This window comes from Pseudophryne corroboree, chromosome 5, assembly GCF_028390025.1.
Source record: "Pseudophryne corroboree isolate aPseCor3 chromosome 5, aPseCor3.hap2, whole genome shotgun sequence".
In the NCBI taxonomy this organism is placed as follows: domain Eukaryota; kingdom Metazoa; phylum Chordata; class Amphibia; order Anura; family Myobatrachidae; genus Pseudophryne; species Pseudophryne corroboree.
Window position 1 is genome coordinate 167,909,384 of NC_086448.1, and position 24,398 is coordinate 167,933,781.

Sequence of the window (24,398 nt, forward strand, 5' to 3'; positions counted from 1 at the left end):
TAAAGTCAGAATCTATCTAAAAAATGTATTCACATACAGTATGTGTAAAAAACAGGTAAATCCATTAAAACAAACTTGTACATTAAGCAAACAGGTAGTGAGGGTGAGAAGAGGAAACCCGAATCCTAAAGGAAGATGTAATTGCTGTGCATGTCTCTGTGCTGCAGTTCATGAATAAGCAGATGGTAAAGTACATCATATCCTCATGGACCAGTGTCCCATATACCCTCCTTTGGTCTTGACCTGACTTGTTTCCTCAGTGCCTTTTCAGAGAGTTCTTTGAACTCCTTTATCAAGATACTGAAGAATATAACCATATCACTTACCTAAACTGCTGGCTAGTCCACTAACTGTGCTCGTTGCGCCACAAAACTCACAACATGACTATTTAGAACATAAAGTTATTGCTTCTCTGGTGAAGGTGGTCTGGAACCTGGGGATGGGCATAAACTTTGTTCTCTCAGTACCATGCTGCACTACAGGATGCATGCATGACCAGTAAAACATTGATGGTTCTAAACATGCAAAGTGCAGATGATCACATTAATGGGTAAAATCAAAGCTGAATCTAAAGTTTTGCAATTGACCTCCACCTGTCCTTTACATGTCCATGAGACCCACCACATTTGATCAGGCCTCATTAAAGGCTCCATACATGCAGATCAGACCTTAGTACATGAAAAAATACTGCCCAATATGCCTCTTACTTGACCATCAGAACCCACACATGCCATGAGACTAACCCATCAGATCCCCTCACATGCCAGTAAGACACCTCCTCTTCACACCATCAGATCTTATTGTAACCCTTTCCTGCTATATACTGTAGATGTTTGTTGTTCAGAAGAGTTACTATTATGTACTGTTACTGAGAATAATGTCGCGTGCCTCCACCCAAACTATCGTGTCCAACCAGGCCCGTTTGGGTAAGCCCGAACTATTGTATGTGTATGCAGTGATCACCTAGAGTGTTGTCACCACTCATATACCTGCTTTTTCTTCCCTTCTAGGATCTCCAGCTCCTCGTTGAGATCAACCGGTCACAGGTGATTATAACACTTTATTGTAATAACAATATGTACTCTACATATAATGGTTCACGCGGACTACCTAAAATATATACCATTCCCCATATACCCACACATTTTTATAATCCCCACTAATCCTACCATTTGGCCTATAGATTAAAATTTGTATGCAATACACAAAAAAAATGCTCAAACCTATATCATAAATTGGAGTGACCCGTGTACTCTTTCATAGTTAGTGCACTGTTGGGGCCCTTAACTCTCACTTTCGTGAATAACGTGCCAAGTGTGACCTAGTGTAGTAGTAGCTGTCCAAGCCCTCAGCTCCACCTACCAGTATGAGATGCAAATATTCTTAATTGCTCAGCTGCATATTTTACAGTCCTGCGACTCCAGTCGACAATACCTGTCCATTCCTCTATTAGTTGTCACAAATTTTTAATGAAGTGACGGGGACTCCACCGACCACTTCAGATATAGATGTAAACTTTCCTAGTAATATGCTGGGTTGTTTGTATTCCTTCAGGTGCCTCGCTATTTCCACTCTTGCGGCATTGGTGCACTCTGTTTTATGCTCCACTGAGTCTGCTAGCCTAAGCACAAGTATCAAATCTATATACAAAGTCATGCACTGACACAGCGCTTGTCCCTTTGTCACTATTTCTCATATATCAGTGGATTATTTCTTGGGTGGATACTAGACAGTGGTGCAAGTAAAAATATTTTCAAAGTCGTACTGAGTGACGAAAATGGGCATGGGCATATGTTGTGAGGAGGTGTGGCCACATGCCACAAGTGGAAGTGGCTACATGACACTAGTGGCGTGGCGACACTACAAAGCCCCTTTTCTTTGCACTCTGGAGGCAAGGCTATAAATATATAGTACTACCTCCAGTACAATAGAAATATATATAGTGATACCCCCAGTATAATAGAAATATATAGTAATGCCACCAGTATAATAAATATATATAGTAATGACCCCAATGTAATAATAATATATAATAATGCCTCCATTATAACAGGAATATATAGTGTAGTAGTGCCCCTGGTATAATAGAAATATATAGTAGTGTCCACATTACAATACAAATATGTAGTAATACCCTCATAATAATAATAATAGACATATATAGTAATGTACACATTATATTAGAAATGAATGCTCCCAGCAAGAGACGCTGCGGGAAAGTGCAATCAGGCTCCTCTCTTCACGCCAACCTCAGCCGCCAGAGGAGGAAGTGTGATGTGGCATCATGACATCACCGTTGCGCTCCCAGTAACCCTGACAAACTGGGAGGCGCTGTCATGCTGCCAAACACCAAAGTCTTGTTACTTTTTGGTGCATTATAATTGTGGTAATGGCGGTCACGGGTGCAAAGTGTGTGGCAGGTGGTACTGAGTACCCGTTGCCATATTCTTAAGGGTAATCCGTACCCGAGCGTACCCACATACTTGCACCACTGATACCAGGTCAATGCTGAGTGTGCTAGAATCCTTAGAATAGCTTAGGGCTATTAATGACCTACTTTATTAGGTGCACCAAGTCTTTGCATCAGGCAAAGACCCTGGGAGAGATGTCTGTTCTCTCAGAAGTTCAGAAGGTCTCCAACTAATTTGGAAATTTCTTCAAATAAAGATAATATATATTTATCACACTGCACTCAAAAGAAAGCATTTGCACATATTCAGAGCTTTGTAGTAGGTTAACAAAATACTACTGGTAAAAAGCTTTCTGTAAATACTGTATATCATGTACTGTAGCTCTTTTTGGATCTGAAACATTCTATCATTAAATATTTGTAGAGGGATGTTTCCTTCCACCTGTGAATCCAATGTGTAAAAATCCAGTATTAAATTATTAACTAGAATCCAGCTGCACTGGAAAACATCCCACTTCTGCACAAGCCCTGTGTGTATGACATTTGCTTGCTAGGTCCTCTGGGTACATTCCCCAACAAGAAAATAACTTAAAAAGTTATGTTTGTTGTGTTTTTCTAATTAACTCTATAGAGGGTTATGCTGAGCTCTTGTATGTTTTCAATATATTAAATTTATTGTGTCAGCCAGCACAGCAAAAGCAGACAAATCTGCAAGTCCCAAGAGGGCTGCCACCTCTGCAGACTGATATGGAAACAGTGAGGTTCTCAGTAGACTTCAATGCCCTCAAATGTGGAATAGAAAGTTACTTGATACTTCCAGCAGTTCAAATTCAGAGGTCTTTTTATCCAAACTGAACCATTGGTGTTAAGATAAAAGACAGTTGAGTTACTTGGTTGGGTATAATTTCAGAACTTACAGTACAGTCATTTCTAATACACTGTATGAATTTATGATACAAGGGATAGCTAACTCTTTCTCTCTGGATTGAGAAAATGGCTAAACAATCTTTATTCATTGCCACATACAAACAACCTACAATGCCAATGATCACATTTGGCAGTATGGATGGTGTAATGATTAGCATTACTGCTTCACAGCACTGAGGTCAAGAGTTTAATTCCCACCACAGCCCTAACTGTGTGAAGTTTGTATATTCTCCCTATACTTGTGTGGGTCTCCTCTAGAGATGAGCGGATTCATTTCTTAGAGAACAAAACCCACCCGAACCTAGGGGATCCGGGGCGATCCGAGCCACAGCTCGGCACTCAGCACCTCCGACACTGCTAGCACCACCACACTGAGAACACCGCTGACACCTTTGCACTGCCGATACTGCTGACACCACTGCACTGACGACACCACTGACACTCCTGCACTGCCGACACTGTCAGCAGCACCGCACTAGGGACACCACTGGCACCCCTGCACTGCTGCACTGACGAGACCGCTGGCACCCCTGCACTGCTGACACTACCACACTGAGGACACCACTGACACCTCGGCACTGCCGACTCTACCGCTCTAAGGATACCGCTGGCACCCCTGCACTGCCAACACTGCTGACACCACCACACTGAAGACTCCGCTGACACCGCACTGAGGACCCTCTGTCACAGTAAGTCCATTATTTGTGTAGCTAACCTACACTGTATCTGACCTGCACTATAACCTGTGCTGTATCTGACCCACATTGTATTTAACCTTCACTGAAACCCATACTGTATCTAACCAACACAGTATCCAACCCGCATTGTATTTGATCCACTCCTTAAAAAATGGAGAACAAAAATGAGGAGGGTAAAATAGGGAAAGATCAAGATCCACTTCCACCTAGTGCTGAAGCTGCTGCCACTAGTCGTAGCAGAGATGATACAATGCCATCAACGTCGTCTGCCAAGGCCAATGCCCAATGTCATAGTAGAGAGCATGTAAAATCCAAAAAGCAAAAGTTCAGTAAATTGACCCAAAAATCATCTAAGGAGAAGCTTGAACTTGCCAATATGCCATTTACTACACGGAGTGGCAAGGAACGGCTGAGGCCCTGGCCTATGTTCATGGCTAGTGGTTCAGCTTCACATGAAGATGGAAGCACTCATCCTCCCGCTAGAAAAATTAAAAGAGTTAAGCTGGCAAAAGCACAGCAAAGAATTGTACGTTCTAAATCACAAATCCCCAAGGAGAGTCCAAATGTGTCAGCGGGTGCGATGCCTGACCTTCCCAACACTGGACGGGAAGAGGTGGCTCCTTCCACCATTTGCATGCTTTATTCGAAAGATTTAAATCTGCACAGGATATAACAATTATATTTAAATGGATGTATAATGTTGTTAGACCAACATAAAAGCCTACGTGGGTCCTGAAATTATATTGTGCGTAGGAGAATAAAATACCTACGGTACCTAGTATTCCCTGGTGGTTCCCCATCCAGGTACTGACCAGGCCCTACAGCGCTTGGCTTCCAAGATCAGACGAGTTTGGGCATACTCAGTGCGGTCTGACCGTAGGTGAATAAGTCTCCTGGACGCACCGTATTCTAATTGTGTGGGTCCCGTAGGTATTTTATTCTCCTACGCACAATATAATTTCAGGAGCCATGGTCAGGAATTTGACCCTAGGTTCCAATAATCATTGGACCCTATCAGACCCGAGGGAGTGACCTCATTCTATTAGAATCTCTATCATAGAGGATACGAATAGTATCGAATACGTCTCTTTTTTTGAATGAGGGACTGCGTATCATCGCTTACTTATATCATTATCTCGCCTATAATATGAATCTCAATGCTTATGAGTACTAATGCTCCTAAATTATGAATGCTTGCTGTCGTCTTTTTTAAGTATACTATAATAAAAGTTATGTTTTAACAATTTCATATTTTCAATTTTCAAGTGTGCCCTGGAAAAGGCATATAGTTGCTTTTTGTCTTTTTTCTTTTCAAAAGACCACACCCGCTGTACCATTTGCATGCCCCCTGCAAGTGCTGGAAGGAGCACCCACAGTCCAGTTCCTGATATTCAAATTGAAGATGTCACTGTTTAAGTACACCAGGATGAGGATATGGGTGTTGCTGGTACTGAGGAGGAAATTGACGAGGAGGATTCTGATGGTGAGAAGGTTTGTTTAAGTCAGGCACCCGGGGAGACACCTGTTGTCCATAAGTAGGGGTAAGGACGTTAACCACCTAGGAACATCCTCCCTTATACGTCACCTGGAGCGCATTCATCAAAAGTCATTGACGAGTTCAAAAACTTTGGGTGACAGCGGAAGCAGTCCACTGACAACTAAATCCCTTCTTCCTCTTGTACCCAAGCTCCTGCAAACCACACCACCAACTCTCTCAATGTCAATTTCCTCCTTAGACAGGAACGCCAATAGTCCTGCAGGCCATGTCACTGGCAAGTCTGACAAGTCCTCTCCTAACTGGGATTCCGCCGATGGATCCTTGAGTGTAACGCCTACAGCTGCTGTTGCTGCTGGCACTGCTGTTGCTGCTGCTGGGAGTTGATCGTCATCCGAGAGGGGAAGTCGGAAGACCACTTGTACTACTTCCAGTAAGCAATTGACTGTCAAACAGTCCTTTGCGAGGAAGATGAAATATCACAGCAGTCATCATGTTGCAAAGCGGATAACTCAGGCCTTGACAACTATGTTGGTGTTAGACGTGCGTCCGGTATCCACCGTTAGTTCACAGGGACTTAGAGAATTGCTTGAGGTAGTGTGCCCCCGGTACCAAATCCCATCTAGGTTCCACTTCTCTATGCAGGCTATACCGAGAATGTACACAGACATCAGAAAAAGAGTCACCAGTGTCCTAAAAAATGCAGTTGTACCCACTGTCCACTTAACCACGGACATGTGGACAAGTGGAGCAGGGCAGACTAAGGACCATATGACTGTGGCAGCCCACTGGGTAGATGTATTGCCTCCCGCAGCAACAACAGTGGCGGCACCAGTAGCAGCATCTCGCAAACGCCAACTCGTTCCTAGGCAGGCTACACTTTGTATCACCGCTTTCCATAGGAGGCACACAGCTGACAACCTCTTACGGAAACTGAGGAACATCATCGCAGATTGGCTTACCCCAATTGAACTCTCCTGGGGATTTGTGATATCGGACAACGCCACCAATATTGTGCGTGCATTACATGTGGGCAAATTCCAGCACGTCCCATGTTTTGCACATACAATTAATTTGGTGGTGCAGAATTAAAGAAAAAAACAACAACAGGGGCATGCAGGAGATGCTGTCGGTGGCCCGAAAAATTGCGGGCCACTTTCGGCATTCAGACACCGCGTGCCGAAGACTGGAGCGCCAGCAAACACTCATGAACATGCCCTGCCATCAGCTGAAGCAAGAGGTGGTAACGAGGTGGAATTCAACCCTCTATATGCTTCAGAGGATGGAGGAGCAGCAAAAGGCCATTCAAGCCTATACATCTGCCTACGATATAGGCAAAGGAGGGGGAATGCACCTGACTCAAGCACAGTAGAGAATGATTTCCATGTTGTGCAAGGTTCTCCAACCTTTTGAACTTGCCACACGTGAAGTCAGTTCAGACACTGCCAGCCTAAGTCAGGTCATTCCCCTCATCAGGCTTTTGCAGAAGCAGCTGGAGAGATTGAAGAAGGAGCTAAAATGGAGTGATTCCGCTAGGCATGTGGGACTTGTGGATGGAGCCCTGCATTCGCTTAACCAGGATTCACGGGTGGTCAATCTGTTGAAATCAGAGCACTACATTTTGGCCACCATGCTCGATCCTAGGTTTAAAGCCTACGTTGTATCTCTCTTTCTGGCAGACATAAGTCTGCAGATGTTCAAAGACCTGTGGTGATACAATTGTCAAGTCAAGCGGAACGTGACCCGCCAACAGCTCCTCCTTCATTTTCTACCACCATCGGAACTGCCAGGAAAAGGATAACATTTCCAAAACCACCCGCTAGCGATGATGCAGGGCAGTCAGGAGCAAGTGCTGACATCTGGTCCGGACTGAAGGACCTGCCAACGATTACTGACATGTCGTCTACTGTCACTGCATATGATTCTGTCACCATTGAAAGAATGGTGGAGGATTATATGAGTGACAGCATCCAAGTAGGCATGTCAGACAGTCCTGTACATATACTGGCAGGAAAAAGAGGCAATTTGGAGGCCCTTCCACAAACTGACTTTATTTTACCTAAGTTGCCCAGTTTGTACTCTGAAAGAGTGTTTCGTGCAGCCGGTCACCTTGCCAGCGATCGGCGTAGGAGGTTACTTCCACAAAATGTGGAGAAGATGATGTTGATCAAAATGAATTACAGTGGGGATCGAAAGTTTGGGCACCCCAGGCAAAAATTCATTTTAATGTGCAAAAAGAAGCCAAAGAAAGATGGAAAAATCTCCAAAAGGCATCAAATGACAGATTAGACATTCTTATAACATGTCAAAAAAAGTTTGATTTTATTTCCATCATTTACACTTTCAAAAGACCAGAAAACAAAAAATGGCGACTGCAAAAGTTTGGGCACCCTGCAGAATTAATACCTTGTACTACCCCCTTTGGCAAGTATCACAGCTTGTAAACGCTTTTTGTAGCCAGCCAAGAGTCTTTCAATTCTCGTTCGAGGTTTCTTCGCCCATTCTTCCTTACAAAAGTCTTCCAGTTCTTTGAGATTCCTGGGAAGTCTGTGACGCACTGCTCTTTTAAGGTCTATCCATAGGTTTTCAATTATGTTGAGGTCAGGAGATTGTGAAGGCCATGGCAAAACCTTCAGTTTATGCATCTTGATGTAATCCACCATGGATTTTGAGGTGTGTTTAGGATCATTATCCATTTGTAGAAGCCAGCATCTCTTTAACTTCAGCTTTTTCACAGATGGCATCAAGTTAGCGTCCAAAATTTGCTGGAAACTTATTGAATCCATTTTTCCTTCTACTCGTGAAATGTTCCCTGTGTCACTGGCTGCAATACAACCCCAAAGCATGATTGATCCACCTCCATGCTTAACAGTTGGACAGAGGTTCTTTTCATTAAATTCTGTGCCCTTCCTTCTCCAAACGTACCTTTGCTCATTCTGGCCAAAAAGTTCTATTTTAACCTCATCGGTCCACAGAACTTTATTACAAAATGCATCAGGCTTGTCTATATGTTCATTTGCAAACTTCAAACGATGATTTTTGTGGTGAGGACGTAGAAGAGGTTTTCTTCTGATGACTCTTCCATGAAGACCATATTTGTACAAGTATCTCTTTATAGTGGAATAGTGTACCACAACTCCAGTGTCTGACAGATCTTCCTGGAGGGATCGTGCAGTCAAACGTGGATTTTGACTTGCTTTTCTCACAATCCTGCGAGCTGTTCTGTCTGATATTTTTCTTGGTCTTCCAGATCTTGCTTTAACTTCCACTGTTCCTGATGACTGCCATTTCTTAATTACATTCCGAACAGAGGATATGGGCATCTGATAATGCTTTGCTATCTTCTTATAGCCTTCTCCTGCTTTGTGAGTGTCAACTATTCTCAGTTTCAGTGTTCTACACAACTGCTTAGAGGAACTCATGGTGCTGATTGTTGGAGCAAGGTCAGATGAGTCTGGGCTTTTAAAACCTTTGAGATTGACATCACCTGGTCTTTCCAGATGATGATTGAGAACAATCTATGACACTGCCAGGTCTCAGCTGTCCAAAGGGGTCAGTACAAGGTATTAACTCTGCAGGGTGCCCAAACTTTTGCAGATGCCATTTTTTGTTTTCTGTTCTTTTGATGGTGTAAATGATGGAAATAAAATCAAACTTTTTTTCACATGTTATATGAATGTCTAATCTGTAATTTGATGCCTTTTGGAGATTTTTCCATCTTTCCTTGGCTTCTTTTTGCACACTAAAATGAATTTTTGCCTGGGGTGCCCAAACTTTCGATCCCCACTGTATAATAAATTCCTCCGTGGAGACATTTACCAGCAATTGCCTCCAGAAAGTACACAGGGACCTGTGATGGTGGATTCCAGTGGGGACGAATTAATACTCTGTGAGGAGGAGGATGTACACAGTGAAAGGGGTGAGGAATTGGGGGATGAGGATGAGGTGGACATCTTGCCTCTGTAGAGCCAGTTTGTGCAAGGAGAGATTGATTGCTTCTTTTTTGGTGGGGGCCCAAACCAACCAGTCATTTCAGCCACAGTCGTGTGGTAGACCCTGTCGCTGAAATGATGGGTTTGTTAAAGTGTGCATGTCCTGTTTATACAACATAAGGGTGGGTGGGAGGGCCCAAGGACAATTCCATCTTGCACCTCTTTTTTTTATTTATCTTTGCATCATGTGCTGTTTGGGGACTATTTTTTTAAGTGCCATCCTCTCTGACACTGCAGTGCCACTCCTAGATGGGCCAGGTGTTTGTGCCGCCCACTTGGGTCGATTAGCTTAGTCATCCAGCAACCTTGGTGCAAATTTTAGGACTGAAAATAATATTGTGAGGTGTGAGGTGTTCAGAATAGACTGGAAATGAGTGGAAATTATGGTTATTGAGGTTAATAATGCTATAGGATCAAAATGACCCCCAAATTCTATGATTTAAGCTGTTTTTGAGGGTTTTTTTTTTAAAAAACACCCGAATCCAAAACGCATCCGCATCCGACAAAAATTAGAAAGGGTGGTTTTGCCAAAACGCGTCCAAATCCAAAACACGACCGCGGAACCGAATCCAAAACCAAAACACAAAACCCGAAAAATGCCTGCTGCACATCTCTAGACTTATTGCTAATACAGTACTAATTTGTAAATTACTGCCATGTGTTTGTGCCGCTGCTCTGTTGCTTAGTTTAGCCAGCCAGGCTTTGGCCTATGTTAGTGAACAATATTGTGAGCAGTGAGGTGGTCACAATTGACTGGAAATGAGAGGAAAAGAATGTTATTGAGGTTAATAATACTGAGAAACAAAAAAATTATAATTCTGTGAATTTAGCTGTTTTTATGTTGTTGTTTTTTAAAAATACAGATCCAAAACCAAAACCCGAAAGGGTGGTTTTGGCAAAACCAATCCAGATCCAAAACATGAAAGGTGATCCAGATCCAGAATCAAAACACAAAACCCAAAAAGTGTCCGGTGCACATCTCTAGTTTCCTCTGGGTACTCCAGTTTCCTCCCACAATTCAAAAATATAGTGGTATGTCAATTGGCTCCCAACAAAAATTAACTCTAGAATGTAAGTGTGTGCATGTACATGTGTTTAGGGCAGACTAGATGTGCTAAGTAGTTTTTATATGCTAATGTACAAGTGTGTGCATGTATAAGGGCAGATTAGATAGACCAAGGGGTGTATTCAATAAGTGTCGAATCCATTCCGACATGCATTTGGAGCAGAGAGCGGCGCCCGGCAGGAGGAACAGCGGGCGGCGGCCGTCAGGGGGAGCTGGCGGCGGGGGGACATGTCTGCGGAAGCTGTGGGTGGTGCTACAGGGAAAGAGGTGCCTAGCCGGGGGTCGGCCGTCAAGGTACCTCTCATCCCCGATCCCTGTAGTCCGCCGCACCCCCCATCTCCTCACCTCAATCCGACTTGTTTTCAAGTCGGATTGAGTTTGTCGCAAAGGGGGCCAAAACCTGTCGGATTTGGCCCCATTTCCGACAGAAGCATGCGGATCGGCGGCTATTCTGCTGAACCATGTGTTTTCCGACAAGTCGGGGAATTCACGACTTGTCGGGAAAAAAATGCACATTTTGAATAGGTCGGAACCCTTTCTGACCAAAATCTGTCGGAAGCTGTCATCTTTCCGACAAGATGGCAGCTTCCGACAGCTATTGAATACTCCCCCAAGTTGTTATTATCTACCGTCAACTTCAGTGTCTCTATGTTTTTAGTTGAGTGATTATTTGCTACTGCACATGCACAAAATAATCTGAAAACACAGGTGGTAAATGTGTTACCTTGATAAAAGTACACCACAAAGGCACTGTTGCATATGGGTCAGATTGTAACAGAAATGGAGCAGCAAGTGATGGTTGTTCCTGGGCAGTGGCTGGGAGGTAGCCAGAAGTGAATGCAAAAAAGTCCATCTGCCATAGAGCAGATGCAAGCGATGGTGCGCCAATGGTGGAGTGTGAAGAAACATTGGCTATGTTGCAGCATGCACAGGCACTAAAAGTGGGCCGTATCCTGGCTTGAACATTCAGGCACACACTAGTACACAAGAGGATAATTAAAACTAGCATTTGCATATTATCGCACCTGCATCTCTGGCAAAGACTCTAGAGATGATGCAGCAGCGTCCACCTCTAAATCAGGCCCTCAAAGTGCAGACCGATTACTCCATGAAATGGACATTTCTAGGCAGCAACAATGTGAGCTCATGGAAAAGATCTATCTTGTGGGGTGTTCAGGGCATGTAGGCAAATGTTTATACTTGTTTGTGGTGAAGAGATGGGACGTCTGTTTCAGACAGATTTTTTGCACTCAGCATTAATTGGGTGTAAGCCCCAAGGCCGGTGCAAGGTTTCTTGGCGCCCTAAGCAACATTTCACCCACCGCTCTTTCTCCCTCCAATTCATAGCATGCCACATATCAGTGTCCCCAGTTTATATTCTACACAGTCGTGTCCCGAATTTATAGTATACTATACTACAGGTTGAGTATCCCATATCCAAATATTCCGAAATACGGAATATTCCGAAATACGGAATATTCCGAAATACGGACTTTTTTGAGTGAGAGTGAGATAGTGAAACCTTTGTTTTTTGATGGCTCAATGTACACAAACTTTGTTTAATACACAAAGTTATTAAAAATATTGTATTACATGACCTTCAGGCTGTGTGTATAAGGTGTATGTGAAACATAAATGAATTGTGTGAATGTACACACACTTTGTTTAATGCACAAAGTTATAAAAAATATTGGCTAAAACTACCTTCAGGCTGTGTGTATAAGGTGTATATGTAACATAAATGCATTCTGTGCTCAGATTTAGGTAACATCACCATGATATCTCATTATGGTATGCAATTATTCCAAAATACAGAGAATCCGATATCCAAAATACCTCTCGTCCCAAGCATTTTGGATAAGAGATAATCAACCTGTATATAGAAATGCTCCAACTAATATGCCACACGCACACCCTGCCAACACTCATTAACACACACACCGCCACCCCCCCCCCCTCCCCCAACACTCCAGGGAAGTGAGGTGAGGTAAATGGCTCAGGAGGCACTGGCCAGTACCAGAGCCAGATTTACACTCAATATATAAGCCAAAGTGTTCATGTGGGCATTATACACAGGTGCAGCAGTATATACTACTGGAAATTTGCTGAGTTTTGATCAGAGATGTGTGGAAAAGGCAGGTGCCTCCCCTGTCATAGACTTTTTACTCCAGCATATAGACTATAAAAATGATTAGAACAATACAAAGAAGATATTTCTAATATATTCTTTGTATTTTTTCTATACTTTATATAGTCAAAACTGGCATATACGATAGAATGACAGGAAAGGCTCTGCCTCACCTCACCTCACCGCATATCACTGCCACACACACTCACCCTGCCAGCACTCATTAAACCCCATACATACCACTTCTGCTGACTCTGCCGCACTGACAGATGAGAGTGCAGTACCGGGGGCTGGGAGAGTTCCGGAGACTTGACAACTTGGTAGCTTCTACCCTGGTCATCAGGAATCCTGGCCAGGACTGAAAGCATACAGTACCTGTTCCTGGACTTCCCTCTTAATTTATTATTGCCATCACCTGTGTTGAACTACAGTAGTTAATGGATAAGAAAGGTGTTTCAACACAGGTGACGGCAATCATAAAGTAAGAAGGAAGTCCATGAACAGAGCATTTTGATCATCCTGAAATGCTTCATGTTGGGGGCTATGACTGAAAGAGACAGCATTAATTATTGTTTTGTGGACTCAGTGGCACCACCAGTGGCTGGTGCCCCAAGGCATCTGCTTAAAGCTGCCTAATGGTAGAGCTGGCCCTGGTAAGCCCTCATATTAACGATGGCAGCTGCTGTCGGAAAAACAGGGGGGCGTCCCAGCCAGGTGCATGAAGACAGATGGATATACAGCATAGCAGAACAATATTCGCATTAGCATGAGGTAGCAAGCATCCACCACGGCCAGACAGAAGCGTGGGCATAGATTCTAACAACTCATCATCAGGGTCTCTATCTATACCAAGAGAGAAAAAAGGTCAATGGAGGAGGTTTGCTAAGCCTTGGAGAGTGATAAAGTGTAGAGAGATAAAGCACCAGCCAATCTGCTGCTAACTTCCATGTTACAGGCTGTGTTTAAAAAATGACAGTTAAGAGCTGATTGGCTGATGCTTTATCTTCCTCCATTTTTTCACTCAGGCTTAGTACAGCTGCCCCCTCCTCCCTGATTCTCATTAAATTATTTTTTAACTAAATCAATTAATGTTGTTTGTGTAGTTTATTATTAAATCGTTTTACTGGTTTGACATACTTTGCTCCAGAAATATCAAACCTACTGAAAGTTAATTTGGAACAATTTAGGATATTCTGGAATTTCTGGGTCCTGTCCTGGCTAGCTCTTTTTTTTAACCAAAATGTTAATTACATTGGTCCTGAAAACTGAGTACAAGACATCGGGGGTCATTCCGAGTTGTTCGCTCGTTGCCGCATCGGAGTGATTAAGGCAAAAATGTGAATGCGCATGGTTCGCAGTGCGCATGCGGTTAGTATTTTAGCTCAAAACTTAGTAGATTTACTCACGTCCGAACGAAGATTTTTCATCGTTGAAGTGATCGGAGTGTGATTGACAGGAAGTTTTTCTGGGCGGAAACTGGCCGTTTTATGGGAGTGTGCGGAAAAACGCAGGCGTGTCAGGGAAAAACGCGGGAGTGTGTGGAGAAATGGGGGAGTGGCTGGGCGAACGCTGGGCATGTGTGTGACGTCAAACCAGGAACAAAACTGACTGAACTGATCGCTATTTATGAGTAGGTCTGGAGCTACTCAGAAACTGCTAAGAATTTTCTATTCGCAATTCTGCTAATCTTTCGTTCGCTATTCTGCTAAGCTAAGATACACTCCCAGAGGGCGGCGGCTTAGCGTGTGCAATGCTGCTAAAAGCAGCTAGCGACCGAACAACTCGGAATCACCCCCATCGTTTCAGGGTTTGGAGAGGATGTTTACGCCACAACAAATAAGGCAAAAAGTGTAACAAATTGTACATCTTATCTCATTTCTTTTCTAACCACTAGCATGAAATGATTAAAGATATTAAAACAATATGTTATATTCTTCAAACAAAGACGTGTGTTATGAAAAAGTTGTTTTATTTTCTACACATTGGTAGTTCATTAAAACAGCCTTACGGGAAGAGAAGATAAACTGTGTAAGAGTTGGAAGATTTCATTTCACACATAACAAGATTAGACATCAAATGTACCATACAAGTTGCAAATACACTGAGCCTGAGGTCCAGAGTTTAGAGAGCAGTAAATGAAGAAATCTAGTTCATATAGTACTTGCTTATGTCTTCACCAGTCTCTAAACAACAAACCAGTTATACAGTATAATAACTTTTACTCAAACTATAGATGTGCGGCGGGCACTTTTCATGTTTTCTGTTTTGGTTTTGGTTCTAATTCGCCGCTCGTGTTTTTGTTTTGGCTTGGTTTTGCCAAAACCACCCTTTTGTGTTTTGGTTTTGGTTTTGGATCTGGATGATTTTTGAAAAAAGCATAAAAACAACTAAAATCACAGAATTTGGGGGTAATTTTGATCCTATGGTATTATTAACCTCAATAACATTCATTTCCAGTCTATTCTGAACACCTCACACCTCACAATATTGTTTTTAGGCCGAGGTGGCTGGATGACTAAGCTAAGCAACACAAGTGTGCGGCACAAACACCTGGCCTATCTAGGAGTGGCACTGCAGTGGCAGACAGGATGGCACTTAAAAAAACCATGCCCCAAACAGCACATGAAGCAAACTGAAAAAGAGGTGCACCGAGGTTGCTGTATGACTAACCTAAGCGACACAAGGGTGCAGCACAAACACCTGGCATGGCACTGCAGTGTCAGACAGGAGGGTAGATATAAAAAAAAGGCCACAAACAGTACATCATGCAAAGATGAAAAAGAGGTGCAATGTGGTAGCTGTATGACTAAGCTAAGCGACACAAACAATTGGCCCATCTAGGAGTTTCTCTGAAGTGTCAGACAGGAGGGCAGATATAAAAAAATGGCCCCAAACAGCACATCATGCAAAGATGAAAAAGAGGTGTAACGAGGTAGCTGTATGACTAAGCTAAGCGACACAAGTGTGCGGCACAAACACCTGGCCCATCTAGGAGTGGCACTGCAGTGGCAGACAAGATGGCTCTATTCAACAAAAACTAGGCCCCAAACAGCACATCATGCAAAGAAGAAAAAGAGGTGTAATAAGGTAGCTGTATGACTAAGCCAAGCGACACAAGTATGCGGTACAAGCAAAGTGGGACATGCTGGAATTTGCCCAGATGTAATACATGCACAATATTGGTGGCACAGAAGAGCGTACCCCTAAACCACATACACACACGGCAAAGCCTGTAAAATAAATTTGGATAATAATAACCCTTTTATTTGGAGCTATTATAATAATATGCAGAACAGGCGAGTGTACCCCTACACCACACAGGGCAAACCCTGTAAAAATGAATTGGATAATAATATAAGTAATGTACAGTGGGGCAAAAAAGTATTTGGACAGCCACCGATTGTGCAAGTTGACCCACTTCAAAAGATGAGAGAGGTCTGTAATTTCCATCATAGGTACACTTCAACTGTGAGAGACAGAATCTGGAGGGAAAAAAACAGAAAATCACATTGTATGATTTTTAAACAATTTACTTGTATATTCTTGTGGAAAATAAATATTTGGACACCTACCAAGCAGCAAGATTTCTGGCTCTCACAGACCTGTTACTTCTTCTTTAACAATCTCTTCTATCCTCCACTCGTTACCTGTATTAATGGCACCTGTTTGAACTGGTTATCTGTATAAAAAAACTCCTGTCCACACCCTCAAACACTGCTACCACTCCACTATGGCCAAGACCAGAGTGCTGTCTAAGGACACCAGGGACAAAATTGTAGAGCTGCACAAGGCTGGGATGATCTCCTCGACAATAGGCAAGCAGCTTGGTGAGAAGAGATCAACTGTTGGCGCAATTATTAAAAAATGGAAGAAATACATGATCACTGACAATCTCCCTTGACCTGGGGCTCCATGCAAGATCTCACCTCGTGGGGTATCAATGATCTTGAGAACGGTGAGGAATGAGCCCAGAACGACATGGGGGGACCTGGTCAATGACCTCAAGAGAGCTGGGACCACAGTCACAAAGGTTACCATTAGTAACACACTACGTCGTCATGGATTGAAATCCTGCAGCACCCGAAAGGTCCCCCTGCTTAAACCAGCACATGTCCAGGCCCGTCTAAAGTTTGCCAGTGACCATCTGGATGATCCAGAGGAGGATTGGGAGAATGTAATGTGGTCAGATGAGAGCAAAATCAAACTTTTCGGTATAAACTCCACTCGCTGTGTTTGGAGGGAGAAGAATGATGAATGGCATCCCAAGAACACCATACCCACTGTGAAGCATGGGGGTGGAAACACCATGCTTTGGGGCTGCTTTTCTGCAAAGGGGACAAGATGACTGATCCGTATTAAGGAGAGGATGAATGGGGCCATGTATCGTGAGATTTTGGGTGAAAACCTCCTTCCCTCAGTAAGAGCATTGAAGATGGAACATGGCTAGGTCTTCCAGCATGACAATGACCCCAAACACACCGCCCAGGCAACTAAGGAGTGGCTCCGTAAGAAGCATTTCAAGGTCCTAGCCAGTCTCCAGACCTCAACCCAATAGAAAATCTGTGGAGGGAGTTGAAAGTCTGTGTTGTTCGGCCACAGCCCCAAAACATGACCGATCTAGAGAAGATCTGCATGAAAGAGTGGGCCAAAATACCTGCTACAGTGTGTGCAAACCTGGTCAAGAACTACAGGAAACGTTTGACCTCTGTAATTGCCAACCGAGGTTATATTACAAAGTATTGAGTTAAACTTTTTGATTGTCCAAATATTTATTTTCTGCAAAAAAAATTGTCTAAAAATCGTGCAATGTGATTTCCTAGTTTTTTTTCCAGATTCTGTCTTTCACAGTTGAAGTGTACCTATGATGGAAATTACAGACCTCTCTCATCTTTTTAAGTGGGTCAACTTGCACAATCAATTGCTATCCAAATACTTTTTTGCCCCACTGTATATAACCCTTTTATTTGGAGCAAATAATATACAGCACAGGACACCACCACTGGACTTATGGCAGCACAAGACACCACCACTGGACTGGACTTATACGAAAATACCCCTTGACTTATACGGCAGTACCCCTGGAGTTGTACGGCAGTGTCAGACAGGATGGCACTTTAAAAAACTAGTCCCCAAACAGCACATGATGCAAAGAAGAAAATGAGGTGCACCCTTATGTTGTATAAACAGGACATGCACACTTTAACAAACCAACCATTTCAGCCACAGGGTCTGTCACTCGACTGTGGCTGAAATGACTGGTTTGTTTGGGCCCCCACCAAAAAAGAAGCAATCAATCTCTCCTTTCACAAACTGGCTCTACAGAGGCAAGATGTTGACCTCATCCTCATCTCCGATTCCTCACCCCTTTCACTGTGTACATCTTCCTCCTCACAGAGTATTAATTCGACCCCACTGGAATCCACCATCACAGGTCCCTCTGTACTTTCTGGAGGCAATTGCTGGTTAAAGGTCTTCCCGGAGGAATTTATAATTTATTTTGATGAACATCATCTTCTCCACATTTTGTGGAAATAACTTTCTACGTCAATCACTGACAAGGTTACCGGCTGCACTAAACACTCTTTTGGAGTACACACTGGAGGAAGTGCAACTTAGGTAAAATAAAGCCAGTTTGTACAAGGGCATCCAAATTGATTTTTTTTCTGCCAGTAAACGTACGGACTGTTTGACATGCCTACTTGGATGCTGTCACTCATATAATCCTCCACCATTCTTTCAATGGTGAAAGAATCATATGCAGTGACAGTAGACATGTCAGTAATCGTTGGCAGGTCCTTGTCGGGTCACGTTCCGCTTGAGTTGACAATTTTCTCACCAGCAGGTCTTTGAACCTCTGCAGACTTGTGTCTGCCGGAAAGAGAGATACAACGTAGGCTTTAAACCTAGGATCAAGCACAGTGGCCAAAATGTAGTGCTCTGATTTCAACAGATTGACCACCCTTGAATCCTGGCAAAGCAAATAAAGGGCTCCATCCACAAGTCCCATATACTTTGTGGAATCGCTCCGTCTTAGCTCCTCCTTCAATTTCTCCAGCTGCTTCTACAAATGACTGATGAGGAGAATGACCTGACTCAAGTTGGCAGTGTCTGAACTGAATTCATGTGTGGCAAGTTCGAAGGGTTGGAGAACCTTGCACAAGACAGAAATCATTCTCCACTGCGCTTAACTTAGGTGCATTCCCCCTCCTTTGCCTATATCGTAGGTGGATATATAGGCTTGAATGTCCTTTTACTGCTCCTCCATCCTCTGAAGTATTGGCCATCATTCCGAGTTGATCGCTAGCAGCTTTTGTTCGCAGCGCAGCGATTAGGCTAAAAATCGGTACTTCTGCGCATGCGTATGCGGCTCAATGCGCACGCGCTACATACTTTCACAAAAGCCGATGCAGTTTTACACAAGTTCTAGCGACGCTTTTCAGTCACAGTGCTGGCCGCAGAGTGATTGACAGAAAATGGGTGTTTCTGGGTGGTAACTGACCGTTTTCGGGGAGTGTGTGAAAAAACGCAGGCATGCCAGATAAAAACGCAGGAGTGGCTGGAGAAACGTAGGCGTGGCTGGCCGAACGCAGGGCGTGTTCGTGATGTCAAAACAGGAACTAAATAGTCTGAAGTGATCGCAAGCTAGGAGTAGGTCTCGAGCTACTCAGAAACTGCACAATCTTTTTTTGTAGCAGCGCTGCGATCCTTTCGTTCGCACTTCTACTAAGCTAAGATACACTCACAGAGGGCGGGGGCTTAGCATTTGCATGGCTGCTAAAAGCAGCTAGCAAGCGAACAACTCGGAATGAGGGCCATAGAGTGTTGAATTCCACCTCGTTACCACCTCTTGCTTCAGGTGATGGCAGGGCAGGTTCAGGAGTGTTTGATGGCACTCCAGTCTTCAGCACGCGGTGGCTGAATGCCGAAAGTGGCCCGCAATTTTTCGGGCCACCGACAGCATCTCCTGCATGCCCCTGTCATTTAAAAAAAATTCTGCACCACCAAATTAATTGTATGTGCAAAACATGGGACGTGCTGGAATTTGCCCAGATGTAATGCATGCACAATATTGGTGGCATTGTCCGACATCACAAATCCCCAGGAGAGTTTAATTGGGGTAAACCAATGTGCAATGATGCCCCTCAGGTTCCGTAAGAGGTTGTCAGTAGTGTGCCTCTTATGGAAAGCAGTGATACATAGAGTAGCCTGCCTAGGAACGAGTTGTCGTTTGCGAGATGCTGCTACTGGTGCCGCTGCTGTTGTTTTTGTTGCGGTAGGCAGTACATCTACCCAATGGACTGTCACAGTCCTATAGTCCTTAGTCTGCCCTGTTCCACTTGTCCACATGTCCGTGGTTAAGTGGACAGTGGGTACAACTGCATTTTGTAGGACACTGAGGACACTTTTTCTGACGTCTCTGTACATTCTCGGTATCGCTTGCCTAGTGAAGTGGAACATAGATGGGATTTCATACCGAGGACGCAGTACCTCAAACAATTCTCTAAGTCCCACTGAACTAATGGTGAATACCGGACGCACATCTAACACCAACATAGCTGTCAAGGCCTCAGTTATCCGCTTTGCAATAGGATGACTACTGTCATATTTCATCTTCCTCACAAAGGACTGTTGGACAGTCAATTGCTTACTGAAAGTAGTACAAGTGGTCTTCCGACTTCCCCTCTGGGATGACGATTGACTCCCAGCAGCAACAACAGCAGTGGCAGCAACAGCAGGCATACCACTCAAGGATCCTCCGGAGGAATCCCATTAGGAGAGGACTCCTCAGTCTTGCCAGTGGCATAGCCTGCAGGACTACTGATGTTCCTGACTGAGAAGGAAGTTGACATAGAGGGAGTTGGTGGTGTGGCTTGCAGGAGCTTGGGTACAAGAGGACGAAGGTATTTAGGTGTCAGTGGACTGCTTACGCTCTTACCCAAAGTTTCACAACTTGACACTGACTTATGATGAATGCGCTGCAATTGACATATAAAAGAGGATGTTCCTAGGTGGTTAACATCCTTACTCCTACTTATTACAGATTGACAGAGGCAAAACACGGCTTGACAACTGTTGTCTGGATTTGTGGAGAAAAAACTCCACACGAAGAGGTGGCTTTTTTATACAGCAATATCACTGGAATTATACAACAATATCACTGGAATTATACAGCAGTATCACGGGAATTATACGGCAATATCACTGGAATTATATGGCAATATAACTGGAATTATACGGCAGTATCATGAGAATTATACGCAATATAACTGGAATTATACAGCAATATCACTGGAATTATACGGCAGTATCACAGGAATTATACGGCAGTATCACGGGAATTATACGGCAGTATCACGGGAATTATACGGCAATAGAACTGGAATTATACAGCAATATCACTGGAATTATATGCCATTATCACGGGAATTATACAGCAATATCACTTGAAGTATACGGAAATAACACTGGAATTATACAGCAGTATCACTTGAATTATATGACAGTATCACAGGAATTATACACCAATATCACTTGAATTATATGGCAATGTCACTGGAATGATACGGCAGTATCAAAGGAATTATACGACAATATAACTGAAATTATACTGCAATATCATTGGAATTATACGGCAGTATCACAGGAATTATACGGTAGTTTCACTGGAATTATATGTCAGTATCACGGGAATTATACGGCAATATCACTGGAATTATGTCAGTATCACAGGAATTATACGCAAGTATCACGGGAATTATACGGCAATATCACTGGAATTATATGACAGTATCGCAGGAATTATACATCAATATCACTGGAATTATACGGCAATATCACTGGAATTATATGGCAGTATCACAGGAATTATACAGCAATATCACTGTAATTATAAAGCAATATCACTGGAATTTTAGGGCAATATCACTATTATTATATGCCAGTATCACAGGAATTATACAGCAATATCACTTGAATTATACGGCAATATCACTGGAATTATACGGCTGTATCACGGGAATTATACGGCAATATCACTGAAATTAAATGCCAGTATCACAGGAATTATACAGCAATATCTCTGGAATTATACGGCAATATCACTGGAATTATACAGCAATATCACTGGAATTAAATGCCAGTATCACGGGAATTATACAGCAATATCACTGGAATTTTACGCCAGTATCAGGGGAATTATACGGCAATATCACTGGAATTATTTGCCAGTATCACAGGAATTATACAGCAATATCACTAGAAATATACGGCAATATCACTGGAATTATACAGCAATATCATTGGAATTATTTGCCAGTATCACGTGAATTGTACGGCAATATCACTGGATTTATATGCCAATATTACTGGAATTATACGGCCGAATCAGAGGAATTATATGCAAGTATCATGGGAATTATACGGCAATATCACTGGAGTTATATGACAATATCACAGGAATTATACAGCAAAATCACTGGAATTATACAGCAATATCACTGGAATTATATGCCAGTATCATGGGAATTATACGGCAATATCAGTGGAGTTATATGACAATATCACAGGAATTATAAAGCTATACCACTGGAATTATACAGCAATATCACTGGAATTATACGCCAGTATCATGGGAAATGTACAGCAATATCACTTGAATTATACGGCAATATAACTGGAATTATACGGCAGTATCACCAGAATTATACGACAATATCACTGGAATTATATGCCAGTATCACAGGAATTATACAGCAATATCACTAGAATTATACAGCAATATCACTGGAATTATACAGCAATATCACTGGAATGCCAGTATCACAGGAATAAATGCCAGTATCACAGGAATTATACAGCAATATCACTTGAATTATACGGCAATATCACTGGAATTATACGCCAGTATCAGGGGAATTATACGGCAATATCACTGGAATTATTTGCCAGTATCACAGGAATTATACAGCAATATCACTAGAAATATACGGCAATATCACTGGAATTATATGCAAGTATCATGGGAATTATATGGCAATATCACTGGAGCTATATGACAATATCACAGGAATTATACAGCAATATCACTGGAATTATACAGCAATATCACTGGAATTATATGCCAGTATCACGGGAATTATACGGCAATATCACTGACATTATATGGCAGTATCACAGTAATTATACGGCAATATCACTGGAATTATATGCCAGTATTACGGGAATTATACAGCAATATCCCTTGAATTATACGCCAATATTTCTCTGACGTCCTAAGTGGATGCTGGGGACTCCGTCAGGACCATGGGGATTAGCGGCTCCGCAGGAGACAGGGCACAAAACTAAAGCTTTAGGATCAGGTGGTGTGTACTGGCTCCTCCCCCTATGACCCTCCTCCAAGCCTCAGTTAGGTTTTTGTGCCCGTCCGAGCAGGGTGCAATCTAGGTGGCTATCTTAAGGAGCTGCTTAGAAAAAGTTTTTAGGTTTCTTATTTTCAGTGAGTCCTGCTGGCAACAGGCTCACTGCATCGAGGGACTTAGGGGAGAGAAGTTCAACTCACCTGCGTGCAGGATGGATTGGCTTCTTAGGCTACTGGACACCATTAGCTCCAGAGGGAGTCGGAACACAGGTCTCACCCTGGGGTTCGTCCCGGAGCCGCGCCGCCGACCCCCCTTGCAGATGCTGAAGATTGAAGGTCCAGAAACCGGCGGCAGAAGGCTTTTCAGTCTTCATGAAGGTAGCGCACAGCACTGCAGCTGTGCGCCATTGTTGTCACACACTTCACACCAACGGTCACGGAGGGTGCAGGGCGTTGCTGGGGGCGCCCTGGGCAGCAATGTATAATACCTTATTCTGGCTAAAAATACATCACATATAGCCCCTGGAGGCTATATGGATGTATTTAACCCCTGCCAGGTCTCAGAAAAACGGGAGAAGAAGCCCGCCGAAAAGGGGGCGGGGCCTATTCTCCTCAGCACACAGCGCCATTTTCCCTCACAGAAAGGCTGGTGGGAAGGCTCCCAGGCTCTCCCCTGCACTGCACTACAGAAACAGGGTTAAAACAGAGAGGGGGGGCACTTATTTGGCGATATGTATATATATATTAAAATGCTATAAGGGAAAAACACTTATATAAAGGTTGTCCCTGTATAATATAGCGTTTTTGGTGTGTGCTGGCAAACTCTCCCTCTGTCTCCCCAAAGGGCTAGTGGGGTCCTGTCCTCTATCAGAGCATTCCCTGTGTGTGTGCTGTGTGTCGGTACTTGTGTGTCGACATGTATGAGGACGATGTTGCTGAGGAGGCGGAGCAATTGCCTGTAATGGTGATGTCACTCTCTAGGGAGTCGACACCGGAATGGATGGCTTATTTAAGGAATTACGTGATAATGTCAACACGCTGCAAGGTCGGTTGACGACATGAGACGGCCGGCAAACCAATTAGTACCTGTCCAGGCGTCTCAAACACCGTCAGGGGCGTTAAAACGTCCTTTTACCTCAGTCGGTCGACACAGACACAGACACGGACACTGACTCCAGTGTCGACGGTGAAGAAACAAACGTATTTTCCTTTAGGGCCACACGTTACTTGCTAAGGGCAATGAAGGAGATGTTACATATTTCTGATACTACAAGTACCACAAAAAAGGGTATTATGTGGAGTGTGAAAAAACTACATGTGGTTTT

The 24,398-nt window shown here is 43.4% G+C and overlaps 1 pseudogene; it reads right to left on the bottom strand.

Moving 5' to 3' along the window:
- Nucleotides 1-4,798: 4,798 nt before the first annotated feature.
- LOC134931624 (5S ribosomal RNA) lies at nucleotides 4,799-4,917 on the bottom strand (annotated as a pseudogene).
- Nucleotides 4,918-24,398: the final 19,481 nt, after the last annotated feature.